We start from the raw sequence: 17,145 nt of genomic DNA on the forward strand, positions 1-17,145 counted from the left end.
AAGCGTACAGAAGTAGATAGTAGCCAGAAGTGCTGTGTTAAAAGAATCCATCCATCCTACACGGACACCCTCTTCTCATACCTACTGATTATTTATGTGGAGTCTGTTAAAGTGCTGAGCATGGCTGAGCGTATAAATTGGACCGTGATCATCATCAGAATCACAGGCTCACATGGGAAGCAAATGGGAGGGAGAGGAGGGGAGAGAGCCTATTACCAGAGCGTCAGATCATCAGCTCATCAACAACTGCGGAAAACTTTGATCTCCCTCTCTCACACATATGTGGTTTGCATGTAGGCCTAGGATCTAGCCCCAGCAACCTCTGTGTCTACTGGTGCACAACGTTGTGAAATAATTATTATTCATATGAGCTGACTGAGTGCCTCATCTAATTCCATATTTGACTTGGTTCACTGACTGATGTATATGTGGGAGATGATTTGGGTCAAGTCTGACTTGCAAATACATTTAATTTGTTAGGCAACTTTTTCTAAATAGCCGCATAATCTGAAAAATTATTGGAGCATACCTGATTTGATCATATTCTTCAAGGCAATATTTGTTATTGTTCAGTGGTACTAACTAGGGTCATCATTCTCTTAACAATGCATTGACTCTCTAATAACACTCTGATGATAATTTAATAAAATTCCATGGTAGAGGGCAACTCTACTTTCTAACTTTCTAACTCTGAAGAGTCTGAACTCATGCAAATGTGAGTTGTTCTCTCTGGTGGCCGATCTCAGTGGATGCTCTACGTTGCTGTCTTTCTCTGGAGGTGATACTGGCCACCCCTGAAGGTATGGGCCTGGTCAAAGTGCCAACTGTGGAGAGGCCTGCTAGGAGAGCCATATGTTATCAGTTAAATCACAGTCAATGGAGGCTGTTACTGCCAAAGTCCTGACTGGTATCTAATGAAAACCATGTCATGCTCCGCTGCCTCTCTTTTTAAACCAGTGATGTGAAGGAAATAGGAAACGACAGAGGTAATACTGCATTCAAACCTCACAGTTTAGCATGCAGCGCATTAAAAAAAAAAATGGGCAGTATATGGCCGCCTCTCCATTTTCAGTTTATGAAAATGAATACTTCACAGTCCATAACGATCCACATCAAGGGAGAGAGGAGGTGTATACAATCAGTAGTTTCTGTATTATTATCAATAGGCTGGTCTGGACTCGTACTATCCTTCCCTATCTTACTGGTTCAGGCCAGGGCATCACAGGCCATGATCAAATATGTTATTTTCATTACAGAAGGCTTTAAGTTGGAGGTGTGGGCCCTGGCCTCTTAATGTTTGTGTTAGCCTTGTGGCAAGTGAGGTTGACTGACTCATAGAGGAGATACTGTATATGCTGTTTGCCCAGGTTTTCACACAGGGGTTTGAGAAATGTACTGTATTCTGTAACACGCTCTCTCTCTCTTCAGTAAACATTCTCAAAGTTGTTTGGACAAGGATGTGATCACTTCAGTTTTTACAATATGGGGAAAGGGGACCTCAAAATGGAGGAAGAAAGGAACTTGAAATATCTTTATTGGGATACAGTCAGTTTAATTGTATATTCTAATACAGTACCTGCAATTACCAAAGAGGAATGTCCTCTGCAAAGTCCATTTCCTTCAGTAATTGGACAAAGAGCAAAGCTTTTACAAAGCATCCGATTTAATAGCTCTATATTCTGAGTCCTTGGCGCGGCACCAAACAAAGCTACATATCTGTCTGCCTGAGGGACTGCATTAGTAGCATATGATGGCAGAGGACCCAGACTGGGCACATCTGTAGGAGGGGGAAACAGAACACCATCCTGACACAGCTATGATTTACTTATCTAATGACTCAACAGCCTTCTATGCCAGCACCTGAAATTACATCATTTTGAGTGCTGCATGAGTCTGAACACATCTGATGTTTTCCACCATACAATTTATACTCTTAAAGATGCAAAGAAAATCAATAGATTCCTTAACTGTTGGATGGCTCAGGGAACATTAGCAGTGGTTTGACATTTCTGTGAAGTGTGGCATGCATGCATGAAATTGTACTTCACACCCCTGTCCTAGGTCAGGGTAATGCTAGCCAATCGGCATCTATAAAATGTTCCTTTTCCAACAAAGGAATTGCCAAATCATGCTGGATTTGGACAAATCCCCCAAATGTTAGCTTACATGCTGATTTTATGTAATGGAATTACACACACATACTGTCAAGAACTAAATCAACATGAAATGGAAATGAATGTCATCCCAAAATAAAACCGAAGCCCTAAAAAGTGCAAAAAGGTTGTTTTTAGTCTGAAAAGTTCAGTTTAGAAAAAGAGAGGAGATTGTGCCCTTGCATAGATACAAGGGTTTTTTGAAGCACAGTTGAAGGGCCATATCAATGTCACTAGTCATACTGAGTGATTAACGCAGTATGCTTAGAGTTTGTCAGTCAGACGTTTGCTGTATAAGCCTGTCTCCATTGGACACAGAATATGTATTATTATGGCAGGTACCAATAAGGAACCACGGTGGAGATCATAATCAAGATGGCTGCTGCGGCAATTACATTTGACAGAGGAGAATTGGAGCAATGCCTTTGTTATCACTATCTCTGTAAAAGCAGATAGGGAAAATAGTCTTCCTTTCTTCATCTCACGAACCTTCAATTAACGATCATTGAGAGGTGCCTTGATCCATCTCAGCCAGCTTGGTGGGGAGGGAGAAAGGAGATGAGTGACATTTGATTCCTCTTCCTCTTGATAGATTGACCGTGCATATCTTAAAAGGTTCAACATGGGTGTTTACAGAGACTAAATTGTTACTTTAAGAGCAGTCTGAGGTGTTTAACAACATAAATGATTGCTATTTTTTTTTACTACATACTGTAGATCTATCACTTTGGTTATCCAGCAGTTATGTATTGTCATGTTGTAGTTCCTCAGAGATTCACTGTACAGACTGTTCTGTACAGATGGTTAATTATGGAAGTGGAAAGAGAGACACCAAGGCTAGCTCTTGGTGGCCATGTATTATGATTCACAAGCACTTCTTTGTATCGCTGAAAGTTGGTAAGTAACATCACTCAAGTGGAATAACATTTTTAAAACCAGAACAAATAGGCTTGTGAAAATATAGTGTTTTTGTTCCTGCAGATTTATACTATTTTATTTGAAAAAGAGCACTGTATAACTGTTTTACAGCAACACGAATGTCAAATAATTTTGTGCTGAGCCCTGTTTAATGTCATTAAAGATTGAACTATAAATTGAACCCTGTTTATGATTGTGACAGCAATACAAGTGGTGGGTTATTCTCCAAATGTTATTTGTGCCAGCACATTAAAGTGTGACTGTTTGTTTTCTCTGCAGCCTGCTTTGAAGTCATCATTGAGAGAGGCAATTGAGAAGACTACAAATACTGGTGAGTGCCACCTTTAAAAATTGAAGCCAATTTATTTACATACTGTATGCAGTTCAGGCTAACCTGGGGGGAAGGGGCGAGACAGTGCATTGAGAAGGAAGATATACGAAAGAAAACAGGATAATAATAACTAAAGAAAACAGGATAATGGAATGTCCTTATTCCCACTAACGGTTTCTAAAAGCTATTCAAATAATATATTTCTTTAACAGACACACCAGTACTCACACACACACATACACACACACAGAAGGAGAGATCTACACAACTCTGTTCCATGCAGCAACGTTCCCGTCCCGTTTCAGTGCAGCTATTTCACCACGACTGGGTTTTTTATCCTTTCACATAGGCAGGGTTGGGCTTGCGCCACGGCCGTTGCCTCCCAGCCTGCGCAATGGGAGTCGGCTCCATTATCAGAGTTGCTGCCTCGCCACCCTGCAGCAAACCCAGCATCCTCTGCTCCTGCAGATTTAATTTCTTATCTCAATAGGGAAAACAGCCCCTCTGATGAACAGCACAACCACCCTGGGCTGCTGTGAATATGGCTCCAGAATACATACAATAGCTGGTTCTGATGAACTTATGAACAGAGGAAAGCACTGATATTCCTCTCAGGAATTTATAGTTGGTAATAGATATTCAGGGGGTTTTGCTATATAATAATTATAACTGGGATAGGGCAAGGGGGAACCTCTCTCCAGCATTAATCCAGTCCCGGAGCAGCAGAGAGCAATGTTTTATAAGGGTCTGCCATCCATGACATATCAGTAATATGTTGCTCTTGTGTACTCTGTGTTCTAAGACAGCCAGGCTTTAGGTTATTGATTGCAGGTAGATGAAGAAAAGACAGGCAATCATTTCAAAAGAGGATTAGTGATGAGCTCCTCACCCACAATGCTCTCTGAGTTACATTTCCTGCTTCTTTAAAGTGTGTCCATGACATCCAGTGGGGATTTTAGCATTTCAATCTTTGTGGGGCAAACTCAAAAAAATATGTTTAGATGCATGCCAGCAAAGATCCTACACAACACTAAACAATACATTAAAATGCATAACGGTGACAAACGGTGCCCACAAACTGTTAAAAAATCCTTCTTGACGGGCATCTAATGTAACTATATGGCATCACCCAAAGGGCTTGAATTTTCTAGCTCTACCCGTACATTTTGCGGTGATGTAGTGTCCCCATGAGTGACAGAACACTGAGCCAATCACAGCACAACTAGAGGACATTACCAACCCCTACTGGCTGCCCCACCACAACAGAAAGCACTGAGCTAGGCTGAAACACCTGCATTTTGGAGCTGCCTTACTCAAGAAAGGAAAAAAGAGACCACGTTTGTTTGCGGCTTTATTAACTCAATGATTTATTTATTTTGTTTGCAAACTGAAATGTGACACGTGTTAATTCCAAAATAACATGCAAAGCATGAAACAACTAAACAACTAAACAGGTGGATTTGCCCACCTGCCCTGAATGATGGGTTGCCACTGATGTCACCTTAAAAATCTAATCTGAAAGGGAAGACTGTTTTACTACTTACAACACAAATGTATTTACAAATGTGTGGTGGGATAAAATATGCAAGCTTCGTACTGAGACTAGATTTGCGAAATTGTTTCTATGTTTGCAAGATGCTGTACACTTTTGTCCACAGAGGCCTGAGTCTATTAGCTGAGCCTAAGTGTTAAACTTTTCCTCTGTTTTTTGTTGCTTTTGCTCACAGCTTCATCAATGTCATGCAGAGCCATAGGAAAAGTAATTGTGTGTCAACACTTCTAGGCCTTAAAACAAAAGTCATTATGAGAGCGGAAAGTAGTATGCCCTGATATGCCTTCGGTAAATGAGTTTCCCAATGTAGCCTACTGTATGGGCATCAGTTGTAGTCTATTTTATTTTACAATGCAAAAGCTTAGAGTAGCTTCATATCGCTGGCAATTTCTTCATAATTCTTAAGCATGTGGCCTAACCTCCTCAAGAATAATTTATAGAAATAATTTAAGTTAAAGGGGCAATCAGCAGTTGCTACACCCATTTCTGGACTTAATATAAATGGCTCATGAGCTTTGTTTAATGGTCATACCCCATCAGAACTCAAGATATAAGCTGGTTTTACTCGAATGTTTGTAAAATAAGTAAATGTAAACAAACACTATATAGCCTCAAAACATGCTTAAGGCTATACTTTTTATATCATGGATGGTCTATGAATTTGAGTGGTTCCATTTCTCCAGCCCTATCCCTCAGCTTTTTACCGAAGCAAGGGTGGGGAGGATACTATGTTATTATTTCTACTGTTGAGTTAAATTCCTATGTTTGTTATGTAGATATTTTCTGTGAATCTGTACTGTAAAAGCTTTCCAGATCTTTACAAGAAGAACAAAGACAGACTGTACAACACATCTTAATAAGCCAGGCCACACTATATATTCGATTTGCCAAGGTTAGGGCTTTGAATTCTGCTCATGGACTAACACATATCTTCCTTCTGGGTTGGCAGAAGTTGCACTTTACATATAATCACTTCAAATCCCGAAATGAAACTATGATATCAAATTGTTACATAACACTCAGTTGTATTACAGAAGACATTCTTTTACAATAAAAAATGCATACCTCAGATGGTGCATTTGCTTAGTGGTGTTGAGGTAAGTTTGTCAGTTCCTAACGATTACACTAATTAGGCACAGAGGACAATTGCTTTCCCTGCTGATACCTTCAGAGATTGACAGAACAATTAACAGACTGACAGTGAAACCAACCTTAACATGCTGTGGGTGATACTAAGGACAGTGACATTATGTTGTTGACAAGATAAGGAACTTGGGAAACAATTCAGACACAAAACAAATGTGTTTAATTTAAAAGTTTTTGTGGTAATGTTTATGCACTTGACCAGTCTAGACTGGAAGGTCCCAGTTTTAAATTGAGCTGAAATTACATAAAATACTTTGAGAAAGTGCACAAGCTGGTTTATATGTACCGGTAAGTGAGATTACATAATTTCTTCCTATGAAATAGCCGTAGCCTGTTCTATTCATGGAAAATAGCCTAGAAATACATATTGTTGAAGATTTGTGAGTTTTGCACCATATTAAAGAGGGAAATATCGACCCTAGTCTTCTCAGAACTTGGGATTTTGGCTGCAGTTGACATCAACTTCATCATCTGAAAACTCCTACTTTGAATGTGGTTTAGCCCCCAGACACTTGTTATTTAAAGCCTGCACAGCTGATTTCAATATTCCATAGGAACAGAGAAAGTGAATGTCAGCTCATTTTAGAGTATGCTTATTTTATCCTGATATAAGTAGAAAATGAATACCTCACTCCATCCCATAATACTCTCACAGAACCTGCACAACAAAGAGTAATGAAACAAACAGTGTACCAGACCTGATCTATATTAAATGAATATGTAGAAAACGCTGGTGGTTTTTCAATGAGCAGCAAATTGACAAATAAATGGGTGAAAATGGTACCATATGCCAGCTAGTAATGCTCTGTGAAGCAGGGGTGAACTCTAGGGTATCTTTTCATTGAATTAGCTTTTAGAAAGTGACAACCCGGAGCTTCTGGTGTGCGATTTTATTAAGATAAGCAGGAAAGTAGATAAGCCGGTCATTTAAAAAGAGATGACCTTATCCTCGCTTTTTTTGAGAAAGGGATTATGGTTTCTTTTGGTGATGAATTGAGTGTAGGAAATGAGACTGACACCTCTGGTACCCAATTATTAGGTTTTACAGATGACTGTGATGCTATTCTCATTTGCAGCCACACTAAAAGCATTCTTGTTTAAGCACCAACACCCTAGCAGAGGCTGCTAGGCAAAGCTAATAGAATTAGCTTTTTGATTCATCTTCTTCAGTAGTCTGGTCGTCATATTTGTTTTGCTCATATATCTCTGCCACTGTGAATCTAGCAGCATTATGTTGTGCTGTGGGGAATAAGCAATAGCAGCACATGATGCAGACAGGTTGGTTCCAGTTATCATGTTGAATTGTGCATATACCTTGTAGACAGACAACTGTCGGCAGATAGCTCTTATTCTGGATTTTCTATGAGCTGCATCCAAAGACAGCCCTTAGACTACTCTTGCATACTGCATGCAGTTTATTGAGAGCAGATTGTATCGTCTTAAATGTAAGGCATGCATTTATATTGATTGCTATCGAAGGGTCGCTATTGGGCAAAGACAAAAATGTCGACCATACAACCAAGGCATTAACATTTGCTAATAACTTATCAACCTCAGGCAATAATGTAAACATTTGATTCAGTGCCTTCAGAAATTATTCATACCTATTGGCTTGTTCCACATGTTGTTGTGGTACAGCCTGAATTCAAAATGGATTAAAAACATATGGATATATATATCCACCCATCTACACATAATACCCCATAATGACAAAGTGAAAACATGTTTTTAGAAAAATGTTCAAAAAAAATATCTCATCTACATAACTATGCACACTCCTGAGTCAATACATGTTAGAATCACCTTTGGCAGCGATTACAGCTGTGAGTCTTTCTGGGTAAATCTCTAAAAGCTTTGCACACCTGGATTTTTTTTATTTACTTAACCTTTATTTAATTAGGCAAGTCAGTTAAGAACAAATTCTTATTTACAATGACGGCCTAGGAACAGTGGGTTAACTGCCTGTTCAGGGGCAGACGACAGATTTTTACCTTGTCAGCTCGGGGGATTCAATCTAGCAACCTTTCGGATCATTTATAGACAGCCATTTTCAAGTCTTGCCATAGATTTTAAGTTAAAACTGTAACTAGGCCACTCACAAACATTCAATGCCGTCTTGGTAAGCAACTCTAGTGTATATTTGGCCTTGTGTTTTATTGTCCTGCTGAAAGGTGAATTTGTCTCCTAATGTCTGTTGGAAAGCAGATTGAACCACGTTTTCCTCTAGGACTTTCCTGTGCTTATCTCTATTCCGTTTGTTTTTAATCAACAACAAAAAACTCCCTAGTCCTTGCGGGTGACCAGCATAACATGATGCAGCCACCACCATACTTGAAAATATGAAGAGTTGTACTCAGTGATATGTTGTGTTGGACTTGCCACAAACATAACACTTTGTATTCAGGACATCAAGTTCATTTCTTTGCCACATTTTTTTTCAGTTTTACTTTAGTGCCTTATTGCAAAAAGGATGCATGTTTTGCAATATTTTATTCAGTACAGGCTTCCTTCTTTTCACTATCATTGTCACGACTTCCGCCGAAGATGGTGCCTCTCCTTGTTCGGGTGGCGTTCGGCGGTCATCGTCACCGGCTTTCTAGCTGCCACCGATCCACCTTTCTGTTTCCATTTGTTATGTCTTGATTGTACACACCTGGTTCTCATTACGTTATTATTATTTCCCTATTTAACCCTCTGGTTCCCATTACGTTATTATTATTTCCCTATTTAACCCTCTGGTTCTCATTATGTTATTATTATTTCCCTATTTAACCCTCTGGTTCTCATTATGTTATTATTATTTCCCTATTTAACCCTCTGGTTCCCATTACGTTATTATTATTTCCCTATTTAACCCTCTGGTTCTCATTATGTTATTATTATTTCCCTATTTAACCCTCTGGTTCTCATTATGTTATTATTATTTCCCTATTTAACCCTCTGGTTCTCATTATGTTATTATTATTTCCCTATTTAACCCTCTGGTTCTCATTATGTTTTGTGTGTGATTGTTCCTGGTTTTGTGTTAGAGTTTGCTATCCCTGCGTGGATTTATTGGCTGTTTATTTTTCAGAGTAAAGCACGTTAATTTACTCAGTTCTGTGTCCTGCACCTGACTCCGTCCTCACCTCTGCACAACTGACACTTGACAGTCATTTAGGTTAGTATGGTGGAGTAACTAAAATGTTGATCCATCCTCAGTTTTCTCCTATCACAGCCATTCAACTCTGTAACTGTTTCAAAGTCACCATTGGCCTCATGGTGAAATCGCTGAGCGGTTTCCTTCCTCTCTGGCAACTGAGTTAGGAAGGACGCCTGTATCTTTGTAGTTGCTGGGTGTATTAATACACCATCCAAAGTGTAATTAATAACTTCACCATGCTCAATGTTTTTACATTTTTTTATCCATCTACCAATATGTGCCCTTCTATGCGAAACACTGGAACACCTCCCTGGTCTTTGTGGTTGAATCTTTGTTTGAAATTCACTGCTCGACTGAGGAACCTTACAGATAATTGGTTTTGTGAAGTACAGAGATGAGGTAGTCATTCAAAAATCATGTTAAACACTATTATTGCACACAGAGTGAGTCCATGCAACTTATGTGACTTGTTTAACAAATTTAGGCTTGCCATCACAAATCGGTTGAATACTTTTACATTTATACATACATTTCAGCTTTTCATTTGTTATTAATTAGTAACATTTCTAAAAACATAATTACACTTTGATATTATGGGGTATTGAGTGGAGGCCTGTGACATAAAATCGAAATTGAATCCATTTCAAATTTAGGCTTCATCGCAACAAAATGTGGAAAAAGTCAAAGGGTGTAAATACTTTCTGATGGCACTGTAAATGGGCCGTTCCACCAATTAGTGACGTGTTATGCTCAACCTGCTCAGTTTTCCACCACAAAAACACCAGAAAATTGACAAGAAGAGTAGAACCAGCTCACCTGCTTTTACTCTATGATTTAACTATTAGATGTTCAAAGTTTCTTTTGAATTTAAAAAAAGAGGAATAGTTTCATATTAAAACCATATTAAAACGAGAGTTCAGTGTACGTAACAGGGTTGACCTTAAAATGAGGGACAGACATAAATAAATCACTAATCACATTAAATAAATAATAATCTTCAGAAAATACTTTGTGAAAGCAACAAAATAACTTGGGCTTTACAATGATAGTGACATTTTTTAATTAAGTGGGTTAAAATTTTCCTAGAAGTGACACGGGGTTGACAGAGGGACATGTCAAAAGGCAGAATTTGGGCACTTTAGCAGGCCTTCGTATTCATTCCTCCATGTGGACTATATTAAAGGGCACTTCATTTGATATAACACACTTTTAAAAATCAATATTGGTGGAAAATTTATATTTAAAATATCAAATGGACGAAAAGGCACTCATTTCGTTGAACGACCCAAATACTTATAACGTCTTTGTAATCACTTAGTAAATCGGTGTAAAATACGGAGATGGAAGCATAACACGAATACTGGAGTTTCATTTCCTGTGTTAGATTGGGTTGCGGTGTGACGGAAGTGACACAATTTGTTCCTGTAGTGCCTGTCTGCCTGAGATCGATGGAGGGTTAGAGGGAATTAACAGGGGTAGCGCTTATAGTTAGGAATTATGTTTATTTTAGTATAGGGGCATCATTACACAACAATTGAATAGCTTTTGTCCATGTAAATGTCTGTTTTCACATCTTTTGATGACAACAGTTCAGTTGTCACCAGTTGAAGGCTTCAACAATTATCTTATTTTCTTACACTGTAATTAATTACTCACACAATAGAGACCATTTTGGGGAATGTGTAGGCCCCTACCTAAGTATGGATTCATGAAATAGTCCTCATTATCTCAATGGCATGCATGTCTCAAACACACTAGGGAAGCAATTGGTAGAGCAGTTTGCTAAGAAGAGTCGTAATAACAGACAATTTTCATTAACAGATAACATATCCTATTAAGCATGTTTATTTGTAGATTATTTGGGCATACAGTTGCATTGTTCTAACCATTTTTACCAACAAAACCTAATAGGAAAACCTTACTAGAATATTCCTGTTTTTTTTGGCTGAGCCATACCTCTGTACCAGGGAATTGTTTTCAATAGAATCATTTCCAAACACGGTGAAAGTTAATAGTCAGTGTTAAGGTCAATTCAGCAGAGTGAATCAATTTTTTGTTTGCTTTTCTGAAATGGGTATTCCATCACAATAACCATCATTTAGTAAACACTGATGTTACAGAGCACTTGTTTCACTCATTTTTCATGTGTCAGTACCTTAGTCCATGCCTACAACTCCTGAGTTGACAACCTCCTGCAGTTTTTTTATTTTTATTTTACCTTTTACCAGGCAAGTCAGTTAAGAACACATTCTTATTTTCAATGACGGCCTGGGAACAGTGGGTTAACTGCCTGTTCAGGGGCAGAACGACAGATTTGTACCTTGTCAGCTCAGGGGTTTGAACTCGCAACCTTCCGGTTACTAGTCCAACGCTCTAACCACTAGGCTACGCTGCCGCCCCAGTGATAAACCTTGTTTGTCCTCATTGATGTGACTGGGATTAGGCACTCAGTCAGAGATACTCTGTCCAATACAAAAGGAAAGTGAATACAGTACAATTTAAATACAGTACATTCCAAAAAGGCATAAAGAGCAAGAGAATCAAACAACAAACAACAAACCTATTTGTCAATGATTGATTAGTTCACTGTACTAAGTCTAGGCTTATGCTTTTACATCACAGGGAGAATTACTGCAGCTGGTGTATTGCATGTGTACTTGACTGACCCTCCATATTTATGCCCCATTATGGTGCATTAGTGTGGTGATTACATTATAATGTATGGTAAATACTGTTTCTATGCCTTGCATTCTGTAATGGACCCAGGATTCCATCGTACCTTCATTTGTCAGTGAAACTACCCTGTAATTTTAAGCTTTATTTTGAAGCCATGTGTTTCCATAGACAATGATATGGACATAAACAAGGATGTGTCCAATTTATGAAGGTTTGTAAGGCTCAATGGCTGCTTGCAGTAAATGACTGTCACGAACGTCGACTTGAAAATGAAAATGTCTTTATTATAAATGTCGCCAACAAAACAAGAAACAACAAAAATGAATGTGAAGCTTACCAGGTCTATACAAGCCACTATAACAAAGACAACTACCCACAAAATACAAAAGGAAAAAATGCTGCCTAAGTATGATTCCCAATCAGAGACAACGATAGACCAGCTGTCCCTGATTGAGAACCATACCCGGCCAAAACATAGAAACACAGAACATAGAGTTTCCCACCCGAGTCACACCCTGACCAACCAAACGTAGAGAATAAAAAGGAGGACTTTTCTATCCCTGTCTTGGGTTCCTGTATCGTCACAGTTTGTTGTTCAATGCTCTCCCTGGATTTGGGTGCAGTGCAGGTGAGCAGCTGGGTAATGTGCTTGGTAGGCGTTGTAGCTACTGTCAATGTTCCAGAGCTCGGGGTTAGACACACCAGATCAGTGGTAGCTAAACAAGCATGGTGCTGCTGACAGATACAAAATAATAGAAAGGAAATGGCTGCCTCCACAGAAGAAACATACCCTAGTGATTATGCTAAACTAAAATATTCCCCATCTTATTTATCTGTTTGTTTTGAAAATTTTAATCGTTAAAATGCATTAACCTTGGCAGAGCATATTTCAGCAGAAAGGCTTAGAATGCCGTGTTGTTGGCTCTCCTGAGACAGAGCGGTTGGCTCTCCTGAGACAGAGCGGTTGGCTCTCCTGAGACAGAGCGGTTGGCTCTCCTGAGACAGAGCGGTTGGCTCTCCTGAGACAGAGCGGTTGGCTCTCCTGAGACAGAGCGGTTGGCTCTCCTGAGACAGAGCAGTTGGCTCTCCTGAGTCAGAGCAGTTGGCTCTCCTGAGACAGAGCGGTTGGCTCTCCTGAGACAGAGAAGTTGGCTCTCCTGAGACAGAGCAGTTGGCTCTCCTGAGACAGAGCAGTTGGCTCTCCTGAGACAGAGCGGTTGGCTCTCCTGAGACAGAGCGGTTGGCTCTCCTGAGACAGAGCAGTTGGCTCTCCTGAGACAGAGCAGTTGGCTCTCCTGAGACAGAGCAGTTGGCTCTCCTGAGATAGAGAAGTTGGCTCTCCTGAGACAGAGCAGTTGGCTCTCCTGAGACAGAGCAGTTGGCTCTCCTGAGATAGAGAAGTTGGCTCTCCTGAGATAGAGAAGTTGGCTCTCCTGAGACAGAGCAGTTGGCTCTCCTGAGATAGAGAAGTTGGCTCTCCTGAGACAGAGCGGTTGGCTCTCCTGAGATTGAAAAGTTGTCTCTCCTGAGATAGAGAAGTTGTTTCTCCTGAGATAGAGAAGTTGGCTCTCCTGAGACAGAGCGGTTGGCTCTCCTGAGATTGAGAAGTTGTCTCTCCTGAGATTGAGAAGTTGTTTCTCCTGAGACACCCCTGTGTGAAGAGTTTCCAGACATATCTGGTGGATTCTGACACCTGCCATGTTGATACTGTAATTACTCAAGAATAAGTAACAGATGCATTAATTATAAACTCATGCCAGAAAAATTCAGAAATCAAATAAAGTATTGTAATACATATGCAAATGAGGAGTATAAACATGACACGCTGAAACAGCATAATCAACACCCTGGTTTCTGTGTAGGACATAAAGCCTCCTCATTGTGCTGCAAAACAAGAGGAACTATCAATTATTCAGGACCTCTCTGATGGCTGCCCATTTATAGTCACTTGCTTCAGTCTGGCTGGACACATTCCTTCTGCTTTATTCCTCTATGTTCTGACTGACTTAAAATGGCAGCAAAATGCATGTGGCCACTGAGTAGGACTCTGTCTTTGCTGCCCTAATGTTTAATTTATACTTTACACTACTCTGCCTATATCGGGTATGCTTCATGTAGCCCTAAAAGCAAATGGAATATGAAAACAAATGTGAATGAGGGAAAGAATATTGAGGATTATTACTGCAATATGTAAATAACAAAGTGAAGTGTTGTCTCAGATGGTGCTACGGTGCGAGCATGAGAATGAGGATTCAAGGGGCATAGGATGGAGTGTTCATATATCATAATAACGTAAGTTACTCAGTCTACCCCATGAAGGAAACATATTCTTCAGACTGCACAGTGTCTGCACACAAGTCTGCCTGTGATCATGAAAGCATTGTGCTGCTGGCTAGCCAGGGTCAAGAAGATGTAACCTTCCCAAGGGTTTATCTTTTTGGGGAAAGGGCACACACCTCCTTGTCTTGCTGAATAAAAGTATTCAAACAAGCCCTGCATGTGCATGTTTATTGACATTGTGAAACTTTAACGTAGCCTTCCAAGACATCTAATAAAGCACCGCAGGAGAACTTGTGAAGAGACAAGGCGTGACATATATTTGGGTATTTGTTAGCAAGCTGGTAGCCGCCTCCATTTAATGTTCAAATGTAATCACCCACAGCCCTTACACTTACTACAATTACTGTACCTGCCTATGATAGTCTATCATATTTACACAGTGCATTCAATCCATGATGTGATACTAACTACTGATTGTGGTGCACAAATATTCAAGGAACTCTTTTTTTATGTAGCACACGATTGCTTTTGTGAAATGCCTTCCTCTCCATCTGGCAAGGCCTGTATTGTGAAATCACTAAAGGCTGTCAGATTGCCACAAGCACTAGATCACTTTCAGAAAATATGATCGTATGATTACAGGCGTAAATAGATTTGTGCCTGAGTCATATGCAGGAAAATAAGTTCCTTGATGTTGACAGCCTGTACCTCATTCTATGCTCGACTGACGGCCGCTGAGCAGTTCTTAAATCCTGTTTGTCGTTGAATAGCTTTAGGAAAATATGCAGTCATCAGGAGAGCTAAAGAAACAAATTGAGGCGTAGTCCATTCACTTTGAACAGAGAAGATACCCAAAGACATGGATCGATAATGGCTCTAATCACTTTGTTACTGTGACTCTGACTGCTGAAATCCTTTTCCAAAAGACAAAGGTGAGGAAGGAGCCCAGTGTTTCACACACATTTCCCCACGGGGCAAGCATTCAGCAGCATTATTGGTAATTGCTGATACATCATTGAAATACATTTAAAGAGAAATCTTTCACAAAAATACATCAGAATCTGGAATGCAAATTGTGTTTAACAGAGAGCATCCAATCTGAAAATGTGTCCGATCCCTCCTCATATGAAATACCTACAGATGTAGGATCTTAATTTGAGCCAGTTTTCTACAGTAGGAAAATAAACCTGCAGCAAAAGCAAATGTGAAGTGTTATGTGGAGACTGACATTTTAGATTTTATAATTAAATTACAAATTTTAGAAGCCTTTTTAAACCTTGAATACACTACACATTTGTATATCCTGCTCTGCACTAAAATTCTCAGCAACAAAAGAGTGATCAAATTACGATCCTACATATGTAGGCACCAATAATGTACAGTGCCTTCAGAAAGTATTCACACCCCTTCACTTTTTCCACATTTCGTTGTGTTATAGCCTGAATTTAAAATGGATTCAATTGAGCTGTTGTGTCACTGGCCAACCCCATAATGTGAAAGTGGAATTTACATACCAAGACGACACTGAATGACTTACTTAAAGTTTTGACTTAAATTGTCTTGAAAATGTATGGCAAGACTTACAGAGAAAGACTCACAGCTGTAATCGCTGCCAAAGGGGATTCTAACAGTGTGCACAACTCAGGGGTGTGAATACTTATGTCAATTAGATATTTCTGTATTTAATTTTTAAAACAATTTCATTATTGGGTATCGTGTGTAGAAGGGTGAGAAAAAAATCTATTTAATCCATTTTAAATTCAGGCTGCAACACAAAAAAATGTGGCATAAATCAAGGGGTATGACTACTTTCTGAAGGCACTGTATATAAACTCTGGATTGCTGATGCTATGTATTGAGAGGCTTTGAGGCCACCGGTCGGCCATATTGGCACTACCCAGTAGGAACATTCCTCCATAGGAATGAATGGAGTTCTACAGTCTTTCAATTAAATATTACAAGGACAAAATGACATGTACAGTATTCAAGTATGTGTTGGTTGTAGTGGGGACAGTAACATTAGTAAACTATATATTTTTGAATTTCAAATGTTTATGTTTAGCTCACATTATATAATTTAAAAGTATGCATTAAGGTGTCTGTAATATAATACATGTTTGGCAGGAACGAATGTAGACATGCATTTTTCTATAGCTTCCCAAAAATGTTTTAAAATGGTGGGGGAGTGCCAAGACTGTGGCACGGTGGCATCAACACAGAGCCCCTGTAAGTCATCTAGTGTATATTAACAACCAAAACAGTTTTCTGCTAAAAGTTGTCATGGTAATATGAGCAGGATTCCTTTATTGGTAATTAGCCATGCACCCGTGGCCACATTCAGATGTGCACCTCACTCTGAAACAGTCTGCTTGTAGAGTAGAACCAGACTAAAGCATCTGGATAGCAGGTTTATTAAATTCCCTCTGTACTGATGTTACCTCGTGTCTTCCCCTTTCAACAAATAAATTGGAGGGCGCGGACCTTTCGTCAGATATGCATGGCAGGCTTTGAGTGTTAAAGGCTTCAGGAACCAAGCATGTTGACTACAATTAATCATATTAATGCTGTTACTGTAAGTCACAAACTCTCTGTGGTTTACTGCACCATCCCCAGCTGTTGCTCAGTGTCCTCCACAGTACCCATGTTAAGCTGTGTGGTAAACAACACTAGCCTCTGACCCACTGCCAAACTCACTTAGATTGTTTCATAATAGGAAGGTCCAACGGGGGACTACTGTTGCACTCAAAAGTAGAACGAGAATGCCTGCAACTTCTGAGTGGAATGGAGTACTTATGTCGGACTGTGAGGAAGGATCAAATTTGTGAGGTACCGGTATTGAGGGAAAACGCTGGGGAATAAGCTCAGCTCACCATCATATAAGCCCTGTAGCCTACTCTCCAGGAAGCCAGTGAAGTGTGAGGAACTCAGGAATGATATGCTTATATTT

The 17,145-nt window shown here is 39.6% G+C and overlaps 1 protein-coding gene across 2 annotated transcripts in view; it reads left to right on the forward strand.

The window, feature by feature from the left end:
• LOC118371700 (leucine-rich repeat and fibronectin type III domain-containing protein 1-like) overlaps nt 1-17,145 on the forward strand; it is a 135,379-nt gene that overhangs the window by 68,719 nt on the left and 49,515 nt on the right. For both annotated transcript variants that reach the window (XM_035757263.2, XM_035757264.2), the window contains exon 2: nt 3,351-3,402. The gene's annotated coding sequence lies outside the window, so the exon portion shown is untranslated. The remainder of the gene's footprint in view (nt 1-3,350; nt 3,403-17,145) is intronic.

Source organism: Oncorhynchus keta, chromosome 18, assembly GCF_023373465.1.
Source record: "Oncorhynchus keta strain PuntledgeMale-10-30-2019 chromosome 18, Oket_V2, whole genome shotgun sequence".
Lineage (NCBI taxonomy): Eukaryota > Metazoa > Chordata > Actinopteri > Salmoniformes > Salmonidae > Oncorhynchus > Oncorhynchus keta.